General features: G+C 39.7%; 1 long non-coding RNA gene across 2 annotated transcripts; it reads right to left on the bottom strand.

Moving 5' to 3' along the window:
• Positions 1-3,594: 3,594 nt before the first annotated feature.
• On the bottom strand, positions 3,595-15,659 carry LOC109496208. Of its 2 annotated transcripts, none has more exons than XR_006592450.1 (5): positions 12,807-15,659; positions 12,006-12,130; positions 6,586-6,658; positions 4,938-5,072; positions 3,595-3,905 (listed from the first exon to the last, which is right to left on the bottom strand). It is a non-coding gene; the product is annotated as an uncharacterized LOC109496208 (long non-coding RNA). The 2 variants fall into 2 exon arrangements; XR_006592451.1 differs by having other exon boundaries at positions 12,814-15,659.
• Between the last annotated feature and the right edge of the window lie 18 nt (positions 15,660-15,677).

Raw genomic sequence — 15,677 nt, 5'->3', positions numbered from 1 at the left:
TGTACTCTTTTATGGTATTCTCAGGACCTTTTAAAGTACTCAGACTTATTGAATGGCATTGACTAGCTATTAACTAAAAAAGATAAGACAAATCACTGAAAGAAAGAAGGAAAGAAAGAAAGAAGGAAAGAAAGAAAGAAGAAAGAAGAGATGGAGGGTGGGAGGGAGGAGAGGAAGGAAGGAAGGGAAGGAAGGAGGGGAAGGGAGGGAGGGAGGGAGGAGGGGAAGGAAGGAAGGAGGAAGGAAGGAAGGAGGAAGGAAGGAAGGAGGAAGGAAGGAAGGAGGAAGGAAAGAAGGAGGAAGGAAGGGAGGGAGGGAGGGAGGGAGGGAGAAAGAAAACAGAATAAGAAAGAAGAGCAAGTTTGTTTTACATCTCATAAACTCATTTTCCTCATCTGTGAAATAAGTGTCTTGGCAGCTTCCACGCTTCATCTGTGGACAAATGATTCTGGAGCAAGCAAGGTGGGGAAATGCTGCATAGTACATACTAACCCATCTCACTGGAAATCCACAAAGCAGATCAGCATTATCATTTTCCTTCATGGATCAGATATATACAGAACAATCCCTGTTTCACACTATGCTTACACCTTTGGTCTACAACTATTTCTCTTTGCTTTCTCTTTTTGTAGCAATATAACAAGCACATATGAGTCTACTACCCAATCACAAGTCCAAAACTTTTATAATAGTTTACATCCCTCATCTAAGACAGTCATCCCAAACTCTGTGCTCATCATTCCCTTCCTTTCACTTGATATAGTTTTACAACACATATATGTATTACCAGAGATGTTATATATAATTTATTACATATACATATAGTCATGGTATAGTGAGTTGTCATGCTATATAAAATCTTGACACTTGCCTAACACTGAGTCAGATTTAAAAATCCATAAGCCATCTCCTCATTCAATCTCTCTTCGAGCCCTTGTCATCTCCAGGTGGACAACTGCGTTATTTTTCTAAATACACTGTGCCTAACTTCTGTCTTTCCTCTCTTCATCTTCCACACTGCTCTCAGAGCCATCTCTCTAAAACACAAACTGATCATGTAATTCTCTGTTACTAGTATATTTTAGAGATGCTCCAAGCAATAAAGTCCAAAATCCTTGCAAGGACTGCAGAAGTTGTTTAACGTCCCTAACCCTTCCTATCTCAGTAAGACAAAGATATGTTGTAGAGCGGCTTTCCCTTTGCCCGCCGTCTGGTTGTGGAATCTGTTTCTCCATCCTCTTGAATCTAGACCAGTATAACTTGCTTTGGCCAATGGAATATGGCGGAAATGACATAATGCAACTTCCGGGGTTGAGCTTTAAAAGGTTTTGCATCTTCTGCTTCGGTTCTCTCGGAAAACTTCCCTTAGCCAGGGAAGGCAGCTGAACTAGCTGAACTAGCCTACTGGCAGATGAGAGGTCATATGCAGAAAAAACTGAAGAATCTCAGCCAAAGGCCAGAACCAAGGGTCAAACGTGTGAGGTCATTTTGCACCTTCCAGTCCAGCCAAATCTCTAGCTGAAACAACACATATGTGAGTGCAGGCAGAATCGGCTTGGGAATCTCCAGGCTGACCCACAAAACGATCAGACATATTAAAAATCATGATTGTGTTAATTCACTAGGTTTTGGTATGGTTTGTTGTATAGCAGTAACTGTAACACCTTTGTTAAGATCTTTAAATACTGAAAGTGGTGCTCTCAGGAAGACAAAAGCCCTGGCCCTCTGCATTCACTTAGGCAGTCAGAATTAGAAGATCAGACTCAAAAATAATTATGGACACAGTTTCGTGGCATAGAGTGAACTTCTCAACTTCGTAAAAACCCACAGAATTATGAGAATTGTATTAGGGAAAATGCTGGCACTGTGAATCACAAGGGACAAAGGTAGTTCAAACTGGGCTCCCAACTTCCTGTATTCAGGAAACAGGCTACTAAACATCTGCACACACGGGCCATTTGTCTTCTTGTGTCTTAACAGCTCTCTTGAGACATAATTCACATACCATAAAATTCACTCATTTAAAAGGTACAATTATTTTCATTTACAGATTTGAAACCATCCTTACAATCAATTTTAGAATATTTTTGTCATCTCAATTTAAGAAAAGAACATCGGATTTAGCTATCACCTCCCATCCCTTCCCCACCCACCATCCTTTCCAGCCCTAAGCAACCATTATCTTATTTTCTATCTTTTTACATTTTCTTATTCTGGACATTTCATATAAACGGATAATACAATATGTGGTCTTTTGTCACTGGCATCTTTTACTTAGTTTAATGTGCTCAAGATTTGTCCGTGTTACAGCATATGTCAGTCATTCTTTCCTTTTCATGGCCAAATAATATTTCATTGTATGGATGTATCATATTTTGTTTATCCAAATATCCAGTTGGACACTGGGTTGATTCTACCTTTTGGCTATTATGAATATTGTTGCTGTAAACATTTGTGTACAACTTTTTGTGTAGACATAGGTTTTCTTTTCCCTTTGGCCGTATCTCTAGGAATGTAATGTCTGGATCATAGGGTAAATCATTTGAAGAAACTGTCAGATTGTTTTCCGTAGTAGTGACATTGCCTTCCCACTAGCAATCTAAGGGGGTTTCAGTTTCTCCACATCCTTGCCAACACTTGTTATTGACCTACCTTTTGATTCCAGGCTAGTGGGCTTGAAGCAATATCTCATTGTGGTTTTGATCTGCACTTACTTGATGACTAATGATCTATGGCATATTTTCATATGCTTATCAGCCATTTGTATGTCATCTTTGGAGAAATGTCCATTCAAATCCTTTGACTTTTTAAACTAGGTTATTTGTCATTTTTATTACTGAATTTTAAGAATTCTTTATATATTCTAGATACAGGTTCCTTATCAGATACACAATTTTCAAATATAGCTATAGTCCTTAGGTTGTCCTTTCACTTTCTTGATAGTATCTTTTGAAGCACAAAAGTTTTAATATATTTTTATTTTTTTAATGTTTTTTATTCTTTTTTGAGAGACAGAGTGTGAGTGGGTGAGGGGCAGAGAGAGGTGGAGAAGAATCTGAAGCAGGCTCCAGGCTCTAAGCTATCAGCACAGAGCCCGCCATGGCGCTCGAACCCACGAAATGTGAGATCATGACCTCAGATGAAATCTGATCCTTAACCAACTGAGCCATCAGGCATCCCACAAATTTTTTAATTTTAATGAAGCTCAATTTATCTGTTTTTTTGTCTTGTTGCTTGTGTTTGGAGTCATATCTCAAATTCCACTGCCACACCTGATGTCATGAACATTTACCTCTATGTTTTCTTCTAAGAATCCCACAGTTTTAGCTCATAGACTTGGATTTTTGATTCACTTTGAGTTATTTTTTATATAGTGGTGAGGTAAAGATCCAACTTCATTCTCCTGTGTGTGACTCTATCCAGTTGTCCCAGAATCATTTGTTGAAAGCACTATGCTTTTGCCTTTGAATGGTGCTGGCACCTTTGCCAAAAATCAATTTTCCATAGACACCTTGACACACAACTCTTATTGGAGTCACGAGAAAAAATGGATGAGGAGTCTTCCATAAATGGTATGCAGAAGGGTGATGGCTCTTTTCAGTAAGAAACTGAACACAAAAGATGGGGGATTTATTAACCATCAATGTTTTCCAGGAATACAGAGCTCAGATAAATACAGAGCTGACATTGTCAAACCCTCCTTTTGTTCAATAAGAATGAATATAATAAACTAACCTAAGCAAGTAAAAGACCAGCATAAAGCTCCTGAGTGAGACAAAGCAGGATCTGTCTAGGACTTTTGTTGGTGTTGTTCCTCTAAAATAAGCTGGACCATGTGTTGAGAGGTTATAGCAAAGGTCAATTGTTTTAGAATCTTGAAGTCCAGACATCTTAAACAGGGTTACCTGAAATGAAAAATAAAAAATATCAATATAAAAGATGGAATTGGAGCACCTGGATAGCTCAGTTGGTTAAGCGTCTGACTCTTGATTTTGGCTCAGGTCATGATCTCTTGGTTTGTGAGTCTGAGCCCCAACTCAGGCTCTATGTTGCCAGTGCGGAGCCTGCTTAGGATTCTGTCTCTCCTTCTCTCTCTTCCCCTCCTCCCCTCCCCCTATCTCTCAAAATAAATAAACATTTTTAAAAAATGGGGTGGCTCAGTCGGTCTGACTCTCAATTTTGGCCCAGGTCATGATCTCACAGTTCATGAGTTCAAGCCCTGCATCAGGCTCCACACTTATGCTGTGGAAACTGCTAGTGATTCTCTCTCTCTCTCTCTCTTTCCCTCTCTTTTTGCCCCTTCAGCACATGCTCTCTCTCTCTCAAAATAAATAAATCAACTTTTTTTTGTAAAGATGGAATTAAAGCAAAGAACTAGGAGTCAACCTTGTGAGTCACAGGTTTAGTGGATTCCAAAAGGCTGGTGGAAGAAAATCTTTTGATTAAGCAGTACTTCTGCAGAAATAAATGAAGGCCACCCAAATGAGAACAAGCAAAGACTATTCAGAACTTGCGACCATATGGAAGTCAGCCACCATCACTTATACTTGGCAGAGACTCAAGGCACAACTTAGTGGACCAGCTGTATAGTGAAATAAAAGGGAAGAAAGACTAGGTACGCCCTGATAGGATGCTGTTGGCATGAAGAAATTAGAATGAGACTAACTCGAGTTAGGGCATGCTATTAGTTCCCCTAACTAATTGGGGGAACATTTTTTACTTTTTTTTGGAAATGAGGGACAAAACTTAGGGAATCAGGCGGTTATTAACCAAGACCTGACCATTTGGGGCAGTTGCTGCAGAAACGGTGAGTTGGCCTGCCAGGCTGATTGCACCTGAGGCTGTGGATCAGAACTCTGTTTTTATAGTCTGAGAGTCTGGCCATTGCCTGTATGTATGGTCAGTCTCCCAGTTCCTCACTTCAATCATTAACTCACTTGCAAGAAGTTGGCCAATTCAGAGAAAGCTAGTGATCCAGATCTGCGCTGCTCAGAGATTGTTAGTCACCTCCATAGTCAACTGTATGCGAGATCTTCCTGACCTTTCAGTTGTTTTGTCATCATTGGGATCATCTGATGAGAGAACAGCTGTGTGAGAACATTTAAGACTCTGGATAGAATACAACAGTTCAGCATAATGATCGCATGACCAAAACCAAAAACAATTAATAGTCCCTATAAAATGCTTCAAAACAAATCCCAGTTGCCCAACCCAAGCCAAGAGAACAAATATCATAGGCCATGAGGACTAACTTTAGATAGCCAAATAGCATTCTCCTTAAGCAATGTATAGCCTGTTCCACCCTATTTTGTTAATCCAAGTACAGTAAGAACTATTAGTAATAGCACAAGTGCCACTATGACTAGCTTAAAAGAAATTTACAGCAATGCAATTGGCCACCAATGAGTAGACATGTCACTCATGCCAATGAGTTGAAAGTGATCTGTATTCCGTCTAAGCGAGAGATGGTATCATTAGTAAGTTATGCAAATTAGTGAGGTTTCTTACACTTTTTTCTACTTGTATGATTCCCACTGATGGGAATAGTATCATGAACAATGAATCAGTAATTCCTACAGGTAGTGTCCTGAATAATCAAGAGTGGCTTCATTTTTGAACCTATGTCTGAGTTGGAATTTCTAGCCATGGTGATTTATAGAATTAAGGTTTCGGTACACAGACAAGCATTGGATTACTATTCTTAAAGGTGTTAGTCTGAAACAAACAGAATCAGGAATCCTGGTTACAAAGAAAGTAGTACTTGGTAGGGACACGTGAGATCTAGGAAATAATGAGTTATATGTATCATGAGGTCAAAACTAATGGCTTCTATCAGTTGGGGTACATATTTGGGTTCCTGTTAATTTCTTCCAGATGGCAAGCATTTGGTACATTGCCCTTAGAAAGTTGTGGGATATAAAGTTTAAAATTATATAGGGTCTGATTGATTGTAATAATTGGTTCTTTTGCATACATGGACACTGATAAAGTCACAGGCTTATTTGTTTAAGGTCATTTTTCCATGTAAGTGCAAATGGAAACATCATTCCTTATAGTCTCATTAGACCATTCCTTATAGTCTCATTTGGTGAGAGGTTTTATAATGGGATACAGTGATAGATGGCATATCCAGCTGTCAGTAAGACCAAAGGCAGTAGCTACTGTTTGAGATAGTCTAATGATGGCATTAGAATGAGTATGTTCTGGCCTAACAATTATATAAGGATGGAAAAAGGAGAGACAGAGCCTTTATGTGTGAATAGCAACCAAGGATCTATAGAAAATAAGGATAATTATTAGCAGTAGATAGATAAAACAGGAATCAGACAGAGGTCTTGGTCCAACACCCTGGGCAGAAACTATTCATTGTCTGAAGCCATCTGCTTGTTCCAAAGAGATTAGGTGAGCTGTTTCCTTCCAAAGATCATTTGTGTCTACAAGATCTCAGAGTATCCTCAATTTAAATTCCCCTATTAAAGTAGCCTTGTAATTGTGCAGGATTCTGAATTGCTTCCTTAATTGTTAAGCATGAAACCAAGCATTGGCTCCCTGGCATTTCACTGTTGTATTTGTTGCTAACAGTACCTGATAAAGTTCCTTCCATTGAGATCAAAGGCAGCAGATTTCCTCTGATGTTTCTTCCAACAGACAAAATATCCTAGCGGAAGATCATGAAGAGGTGATTCAGAAAAATGTTTTGGGGAGGTACCCTTAACCACTGGTGATAGAACTGGGTGTAATACAAGAGCCCCTTGTAAATTTTTTGCCATGTCACCATGCAGTAGGGTGGAGTCTAATATCAGAGATGAAATTCCCAAATGCATGGATCTTGCAGTTACCAATTCACAGGGGGACAATTGATGTGTCCCAGAGGGAGTGAACTGTAGAGCTATAAGACCTAGTGAGAGTGTCTTTGACGAAGAGAACTCAAGGATTTCTGAAAGTTTTGTTAATTTAAATTCAAGGATTTCCATCAGTCTTTTCAACCTTTTCAGAAGATTGTGGGTGATAAGAACAGTATAGTTTATAAGTAAGGGTAACATCTTACAGAATTTTCTCACAAGAGTGTCTGGTAAGTGCACATCCTGATCACTTGATATAAAAGTCAAGATGCCTCAGGCTGAAAACACAAAATCAAGCAGCTTTTTAGTGACCATAAGACCTGTAGCTTTTCAGCAAAGAAATGCTGCAGCCCATCCTGAATATAGATGTACAATAACTAAAAATATTCAAATATCATAGAAGTTGATGCCAGTTAAAATCCATCTCAAGGTGTTTGAAGTCCCACTGAGGTCCTGGCTGTGTCTCCCCTTTACAGATTTTCCAGGATTAGGTTGTTGACAGGTGACACATGACCTGAAAATAACCTCAGCTATCGTTTTAAAATTTTCTCACCTATGTTAAGATGATCGATTTGTCTGTAATGAGTAGTTTCATGAAGAAATGTAGTTAATATCCACTTGAATTTATCTGGTTTAACCACGCTGCCATCTTGAGCACTCCAGAGATTATCTGAGTGAAAGATACAACCAGATCCTTCTTTTTCAAAATCAGACGCCATATGTTGATATTTTTAATGACCTCTTTGAATCCTTCCAGAGATATATCCTTTGAGGGTTTCGGTAGGCTTATAACTTTGGTTAAGGAGAGTTTTTAGCATGATGATCTCCTACAGCATTTTCTTTAGCTTCTGAATACAGAAGCTTTTTACATGGGCTCTCTTTTTACATGGGCTTCAATCTTTATAGTAGCCATCCTTCTAGGAAGTAGGAGTACATCTAAAAATTCCATAACTTGTTGTCCATTTTTAGGAGGATACCAGCAGAGCTGAGAACCCCCTTTGTTATGAAGAAGGCATCCCAGAGTCTTGTACTACTCCAAAAGCAGATCTGCTATTCGTATATATACACATTATGTATTCTCTGATCATTTGCTAGTTGAAAAGCTCTAGGAAGGGCAGTTAAGTTTTGCCATCTGGGCTGATTTTACTTCAGGTAGAGGACTATATTCTAAAGAAGCATCTTCTTAAATTACTGATAGCATTTCCTGCTTGATAATCTCCAGTTTCAGTTGAGGTACGCTCCCTCAGCAAATAATATTAGGTCAGATTTCTCAGTGGGATCTTTAATACACTGTGCATCTGTGAGGTACAGATAGCTCCCTAACTGAAGTAAGACAATCAAGCTGTTGCAATTCTTTTAGGAGCAGGAGAGTGGCAGGATTCAGGTTGTTTCAAGGGTGAAGAGTAAAGAGGAGAGAGTTAACAGAATCTCTTCAGAGGTTAATCAGTTGGCTGAAAAGTGTGTGTTCTCAGTCAATAGTAATGTCTGTGTCGCATGAGGAACCATGAGAGTAAGTGGAGAGCCTAGAACTAGTTCAGCAGAAGCACTGGTGACTTTTGTGATGGCACTGATTACCTTAAGTCAAGAGGGAAAAAGCCTTTACAATAGGGTCAAGGGTGAGACAATAGTAAGCAGCTGGCTTTTGATGATTCCCATGAAATTGAATTGAAACCCTAAGGGCTTCTTCAAATTGTTCATGTACAATTTAATGAAATGGCTTTCTAGTTAGGAATACCTGAAGAAGGAGGCTATTGAAGGGCCTTCTTTAGGTACACAAGGCCTATTTATACCTGGGCTCCCAGATCTGAGTCTCTTACCAAAGACTTAGACAATTCATAAAGAAGTGTTGCAATCACAGAAAAATTTGGTACCCATTGCCTGCAATTTCCAATCAAACCTAGAAATCCTCCTAGTTGTCAGCTTGAAAGAGGTCTAGGATAAATTTGGATAGTCTTTAATCTATCAGGAGAATATTTCCCTTTCTTACATAGGTCATTTCCTAAATAATGGACTGTATTGCAGAACATTTGTAATTTATCTTTTGAAGCATCATATTCCTTTTCTGCTAAGGCTGAGAGTAAGTAAATGATTCTTTTCACCAGCTTCCTTGTCCTCTGAACAAAGTAAGAGATTATTATGTTATATTATATTATATCAGAACTAAATCACAAGGGAAATTTGGATCTTATAAATCTTGATTAAAGACCTGGGGAAAAGTGGTAGATGGCTTCAGTGCACCCCTCAGGCATGACTGCCCAGGGATATTGTGGTCCTCCTCAGTGGAAGGCATGGTCTAGAGGCATGCTGAAAAAGGCAAAGCAAAGATCCTTTCAAATGAACAATGAAGCCAGAGGCGGTAGGCAGATCAGATGGTATTTGAATTGCATACTACACGGAAACAAAAGATAACAATTTTGTTGATGGTCTTGAAGTCTTGAACAATTTATATCTTCATCCATTTGGTTTCTTTTTCGGCAGGATGAGAGTGTAGCAAGGGGCACCTGCAGACTATGAAAAGATCTTTGAGAATAAGGTTTTTAAAGCTAGGTTTGAGCTCTTCCTTTGTGTGTCTGGCCTCAAAGGATATTGGGAAAGTTAGGGTAATGGTTTGGTATGATCTATCTGAATTTTAATAGATTCACCTCCAATTCCATTCCAATTCTGATGTTGGCATTTTTAGTCCATAAGGTGTCAGTTATGATGTCAAGATTTTTATCAGAGGTATGTATTAAATATTACGGAGAAGGCAAAGGTATATCCAGAGCAGATGCAATTTGATTATGAATAGAGGAGTCCTCTGGAATTTCAATATATAGCTCCTCTCGTGCGCATTTGCAAAGTAAATATCCCCTTATTAACTTTGCAAGGGTGGCATCACAGAACAAAAAAGAATGTTTTTCAGTTAAGGACACAGGGTTACAGCTAATGGCTGCAGATTATCTGAGATACCTGCTCCTGTGTGTGCTATGTTTTCTCTGAGGAATGTGTTGAGAAAGAGGTAGGATTTAACATAAAGCAGTACCCATATCTACCAAGAATTAATGAGGTTGACCATCTATATTTATAATTCACTTTGTTTAAAAGTAGTCCAGACTATTGAACGCATTTTCCTTCCTTATTAATCTGAGTTGAGGGATTTTTTTCATTTTGGTTTTTCTTTTGTTAAGATGAGACATTTTTTTTTCCAGTGCCCCTCCTTTTTTTCTACAATATCTACAAATGTCCTTATCAATAGGTAGTGGTCTACTTAGCTGTTTGATCTTCAGGGCCCAAGGTTATTTTAAGTCTTGTCTTATTTTTCTTCTAAAGCCATTTCAAAATGTTAGGTCAGGTGTTTTAGTTCAGATAAAGGGGCTATTTCCCATTCTAATTTCTTTCTTTGAATTAGGTGCCCAATCTCAGGTTCAGCAACATTGACAAAATGAGATGGAAGGGCTGCTGTTCAAACAGCATCTCTCACTCCCACACATTTTTGGAAGATATTTTCTAGTCTATCCTAAAAAATATCCCATTGCTTCATCTTTACTTTTATCACATGGAATTATGGTCCAATGACCGTTTATTAGAAATGTTTTATGTATGGTGTTCAGGAGACTTTACCTAGCTTGCTTTTTGAGCTTCTTTTTGAGCCTCAAGCTTAATGTGAAAAGGGGGTTCTTATAGGTCCCTTATTGGGTAGGTCCAATCAGCATTTGCCATACGGAAGTAAGCATCTGAGTTTCCAACCAACATGTGTACAAGTTGAATTCTAAAAAAATTTTATGGGTATTTGCTGGTCTTATCTAAGTTTAGAGAAATCTTTAGAATTCTAAGAATTAGAGCTTGAGTGCAAGGTTTAGATTCTATAGTTCCCTGCATACCTAGCACATGAGAAGGATGGATTTTTAGAGGCAACTGGTTTTGGTAGTTTTAAGAGTTGGGGAAAGGGTCTGGACAAGCAGATGGAGGTGTCGACAGAGGAAAGAGATTGAAATGATAAGAGGGAAAAAGGAGAGTAGGATATAGGGAAGCAGCTGAAGGACAAGAAAGAGGATGTACTAGAGAAAGTACTTTGTTGTTACTTAAGTTTGTCAAATTCCTCATAGCCTTGGCCAAAGAAACTTTTGGTGAAGTAATTTTTTATTTACACTTTGTTTGGAGGTCTCTGTGTACCAATCAAAAAATGCTGCCCATATGTACTGAGAAATCGTATTCCTTTCTTTTCTAAGGAACCTTTCAAATGAACAATGTTTTGAAGTCAAATGCCCCCAAGTGCCCACTAAAGGCTTAATTCATACTTGGGAAAATTACAACATTTGCAAAGATAAGTACAAGAGTAAGGACTGTCATGAGAGTGGATATGTGAAACAAGAGTTTTCCCAGAAGAGGAGATGATGTAGATTTAAATGATCCCATGAGAGCTGCCAATGCTGGTAGAAATGAAATGTGTGTGCAACGCATATCTCAAAACCCAAACTCATGATTGGTCACCTCCAAACACAGACTCAACAATGTGTGCCCTCTGGCATGTGGAATATCAGAGAGAATGCTCTCTCTGAATCAAAAAGGGGGGGAAAAGCCCGAAGGACAAAATCTTGAGATGGAAAGAACCTCATCCAGTTTTATTGGGTGACTTACAACAAAGTTTGTCCAAATGGGCAGTTCTTGTAAGAATGGCAAACTCATTGGGGGCGCCTGGGTGGCGCAGTCGGTTAAGCGTCCGACTTCAGCCAGGTCACGATCTCGCGGTCCGGGAGTTCGAGCCCTGCGTCAGGCTCTGGGCTGATGGCTCAGAGCCTGGAGCCTGTTTCCGATTCTGTGTCTCCCTCTCTCTCTGCCCCTCCCCCGTTCATGCTCTCTCTCTGTCCCAAAAATAAATAAACGTTGAAAAAACAAATTTTTAAAAGAATGGCAAACTCATTGGTGTGAGGCTGCCATGAAAAATATGCTCAGAAGGCATATGCCTGTGTTCTACCATATGATTCTCCTTGTGACCTACAGCACTTTTAGACAGCAACCCACGGAGCAGTAACACAAATGCAAACAAAAAGGGATGAAAAGAATGGCTTGATTCCACCAATGATACAAACAAATGGCACCAATAACAAAACCTGGCTACAAAACTCAGAAGAAAGACCAAGGAACTCAACACGAAGTGTAGAGTTCAGGCCTGTGCTGACTTACCACATCGTTGTGGACTTGATGAGCAGTGAGCAGTGAGGCACAACAGGTTCTGGGTGCCCGGTCTAAGACTGGAGGCCACGGTGATGGTCAGTGCCAACTGTATTTTGGTGGAACTTCCAAGAAAACTGTGGTAAGAAATGAAGATCACTCCAATGAAAACAAACAAATGCGGTTCATTCAGAACTTGCTATAGCAAGAGAATTACCACCATCACCTGAGATGGGCAGAAACTCAAATGCAGGTAGAGTTGTGGAAAGCTCTGGAGTGGAAAACAGGACGACTTTAGGTGAATGCTAATTAGAGGCAGTCGGCTTTCAGAAGCTAGAGAACTAACTAGAAGTGGACCATCTTATGTGATTGATTAGAATATATTTTTTAGATATATAAGTTAGAAGTGAGGGCAAAAATTAGGGAAGCTAGGGGCGCCTGGGTGGCGCAGTTGGTTAAGCGTCCGACTTCAGCCAGGTCACGATCTCGCGGTCCGTGAGTTCGAGCCCCGCGTCGGGCTCTGGGCTGATGGCTCAGAGCCTGGAGCCTGTTTCCGATTCTGTGTCTCCCTCTCTCTCTGCCCCTCCCCCATTCATGCTCTGTCTCTCTCTGTCCCAAAAATAAATAAAAACGTTGAAAAAAAAATTAAAAAAAAAAAATTAGGGAAGCTGGCAATTATTGACCAGGTCCTGATTTGGGACTGATATTGAATAGGTTATATTTGGCTTCTTAGACTAATTGTTCTAGAGGCTGTGGGTCAGAGCTCTATTTTTGTACCTGGTCTGGTGATTGTTTGTATATTCAGTCTCTTACCACTCACTGAGTTTTTTGAAGCTGAGATGCCAATTGTATTGGTGGTGATGTCCACAGCATTGGTTCTTCTCCAGTAAGGATGGATGGCTCGAGTATTTCGCCACACTTGCTTGGTAGTGCAAGCAGTGGCCTATGCATGGAAAGAGCTGGACCATGAATGATCAGGTGGGATGATGAGTCCTTCCAGTCTTATAAAAAGTCCTTAGGCTTCAGCTTGCAGTGATTTCTTCAGATTTTGGAGGCAAAGACCAGCAAAGGCAATTTCAGAGTCCCAATAAAAACCTGGCAATCGGTTTGCAGTTCTCATGACTTCAAGTCAAGAAGGAGGCAGAAAAATTGGAAAGTTTATTTTGAGGCTAAGATTAGTTTATAGCCAAATATTGAAGGAAACTGTAGGAACTGAAAATCTGGTTAAGGGTTGACAAGTTGTGCAAGGTGAGAAAACACAGAGCAATTTAGAAGTAAACATCAAACCGGTTTTTGCACAGGGAAACAGAAAGCTTAGCTACCAGACAAAACAAAGTTTCCAGACAGATCTGCAGTTTACAGAGGTGCAAAATAGCTCAAAGGCAATGAATAGGGTCAGAATCCGGTAATCCAAAAGAGCATGCTATAGTTTCCCATTGAAACACCAAAAGCTCTCTACAGTCCCTTTCCCCTCTTGATCAGAGACAATCTCAAAGAAAGATTACTCTTGGTCACAAAATAAGGCTGGTCTCACTGGAGGTGGCCTGGTTATTTACATAGATGCAGCAAGAACGACGTGGTACCACGTAGGTCTTATACTGGCTTCTCTGGACGCTTTCAGAAAGAATCTCAGATCGGACTTTTCAGAGCCTCTCGAGGCTAGGAAGCCAAGCCAAAACTTCACCATCATTTTCCACCTGCAGTACCTAGTGATCTGGTGGGCATTCCTCTCTTCCTGAGGTCCTCAAAATAGCCTAGGATTCCTGAGCCTGCCAGGAAGTGACCTTCCTTGCTCACCTATAAGGCTGGGGACCCTATCAAGCCGGTTGCCGGGCCGGTTTTCCCAAGAGGGACTTTGTAAGCATCGGCCCATCGTGTCAACCTTAATTGCTGAAAAGGGTCTGGTCACATCTGATGAAACGAGCATCGTTCTCAACTGTGACATCAGAGGCAGAGCCAGCCTCGATTAGCCAATGCTTCCAATTATGTCCTGTTAACAAGCTGGACGGGCTCTTACTGCATCTATGCAAATAACTACAGTGCCACGAAAACAGAAATACTCCACGAGACTTCCCGGAATCTGGAAGGGTGAGGCAGGGCAGAGAAGAGGGATGTTTCCCTTCTGTTTCACAAGCGCACAGTCTACTAAATTGTTGTGAGTGCTAGATAGCTTGAGAGAAGAGAGAAAGTGCATCCTTACATCCAGAAAATAGAACACGAGAGCATCAGCGCTGTTCCAAACAAAGCCCATCATCATGAATGATCAGTTCATTCAGTCCTATGTAATAATTCTGGTTCCACTTGATCCAGGGTTAGTAGTCTCAGGAACACATCTACCTCTTGATTGGATGTCTGGAACTCCTGACTCAGTCCACTGGTATGATCTCACGGTTAAACAATGCCATCAGAAGCCTGCACCCAAGCGTATCTGGCAGAGTCTCCAGGCTCTTAAGACAATCCTTTGTTAAAAATGGAACACTCTGCCTTCCAGCTGATTCCAGGTATTTTCATGGAAGCCTCAGGAGTAAAACAAAGCATACAAACTGTCTGTAGATGACAAAAGACTAGAAGGTCTATTATTTACTTCCTACTGATATTTTCAAAAGCGAATGATCTGAAGAGAGTTCATTACAATAATCATGCAATCAACAAGCATATCTGGTTGCGTCCATGGCACAGAGAACAAAATAAAGTCAATCCAAAAAAGGTTTTGACAAAACATGTTCAAACACAAAGATTCATGCCTATTTTCAAAGAAGAGATTGCATTTAATTTATGAAAACACATAAACATAATCTTCACAGAGAAAACATTTTCAGGTATAACATAAAAATCCTGAAATGTTAGATGTAAACCTAGTACAAAGTTAGAATATATCAAGAATATGTCAAGACTATCAAGTAAATAGATTTAATACATCTGAAGTAGGCTTTTAAACATCAGTAGTAGATTAAATAAAACTTTATAGATAAATGATGTCAATCCCCAGTAGAAAACTAGCCAGGAAATACACTGAATTCACATTAAAGATGTAAAGTTGCAACCAACTTAATGTTTTTAAAAATAACTAAAATTATGACTGCTAATATAATACTGCTTTTGTTTTACAGGCAAAGCAACACTAAAACTCTGATACACAGAAACGTATCATGGTCAGCAAAAACACTGATCATTGTCTAGAACTTTCCCATACAGGATACAATTGTTTAAATATTTACACTAATAATGTTTTACCCAAACATATTTAACCTAGGGAGGTCTAAGCATTTCTTCTGATTCGAGAGTATTTCCCACGTAACCACATTAGTAACCTATCAATAACCCTAATTATCCCCAACATTTCTTTTTTTACAAGGTGAAAAAACAAATCTTAGTGGGAACCCTTTGCAAAATCTCAAAAACAATTTTAAGTGCTGACGAGGTTAATCAAACTTTGAGCTTGACACAACTTCGGGACCACAAAGCCCTCAATCCCATGTAAATTTTCTGCACTTGAATTTGTTTGCTCCTCTTAAGAGCAACCCCTGCCCCATGTGCTTAACCACAAACCAACACTTCCTGCCTTAACTTCCCTGTTAGTACAATATTTGATGAAGGTTAAGTTTCAAGAACCCCCTCCCCTACCAGTTTTCAGCTCCCCACCTCCTACTCTCCACAGCCACCTATCCCAGGCATCTCTGCATT

The sequence above is a fragment of the Felis catus genome, chromosome F2, assembly GCF_018350175.1.
Source record: "Felis catus isolate Fca126 chromosome F2, F.catus_Fca126_mat1.0, whole genome shotgun sequence".
Lineage (NCBI taxonomy): Eukaryota > Metazoa > Chordata > Mammalia > Carnivora > Felidae > Felis > Felis catus.
Note: the sequence above shows the minus strand (reverse complement) of the source record. Positions and strands in the feature narration are given on the sequence as shown.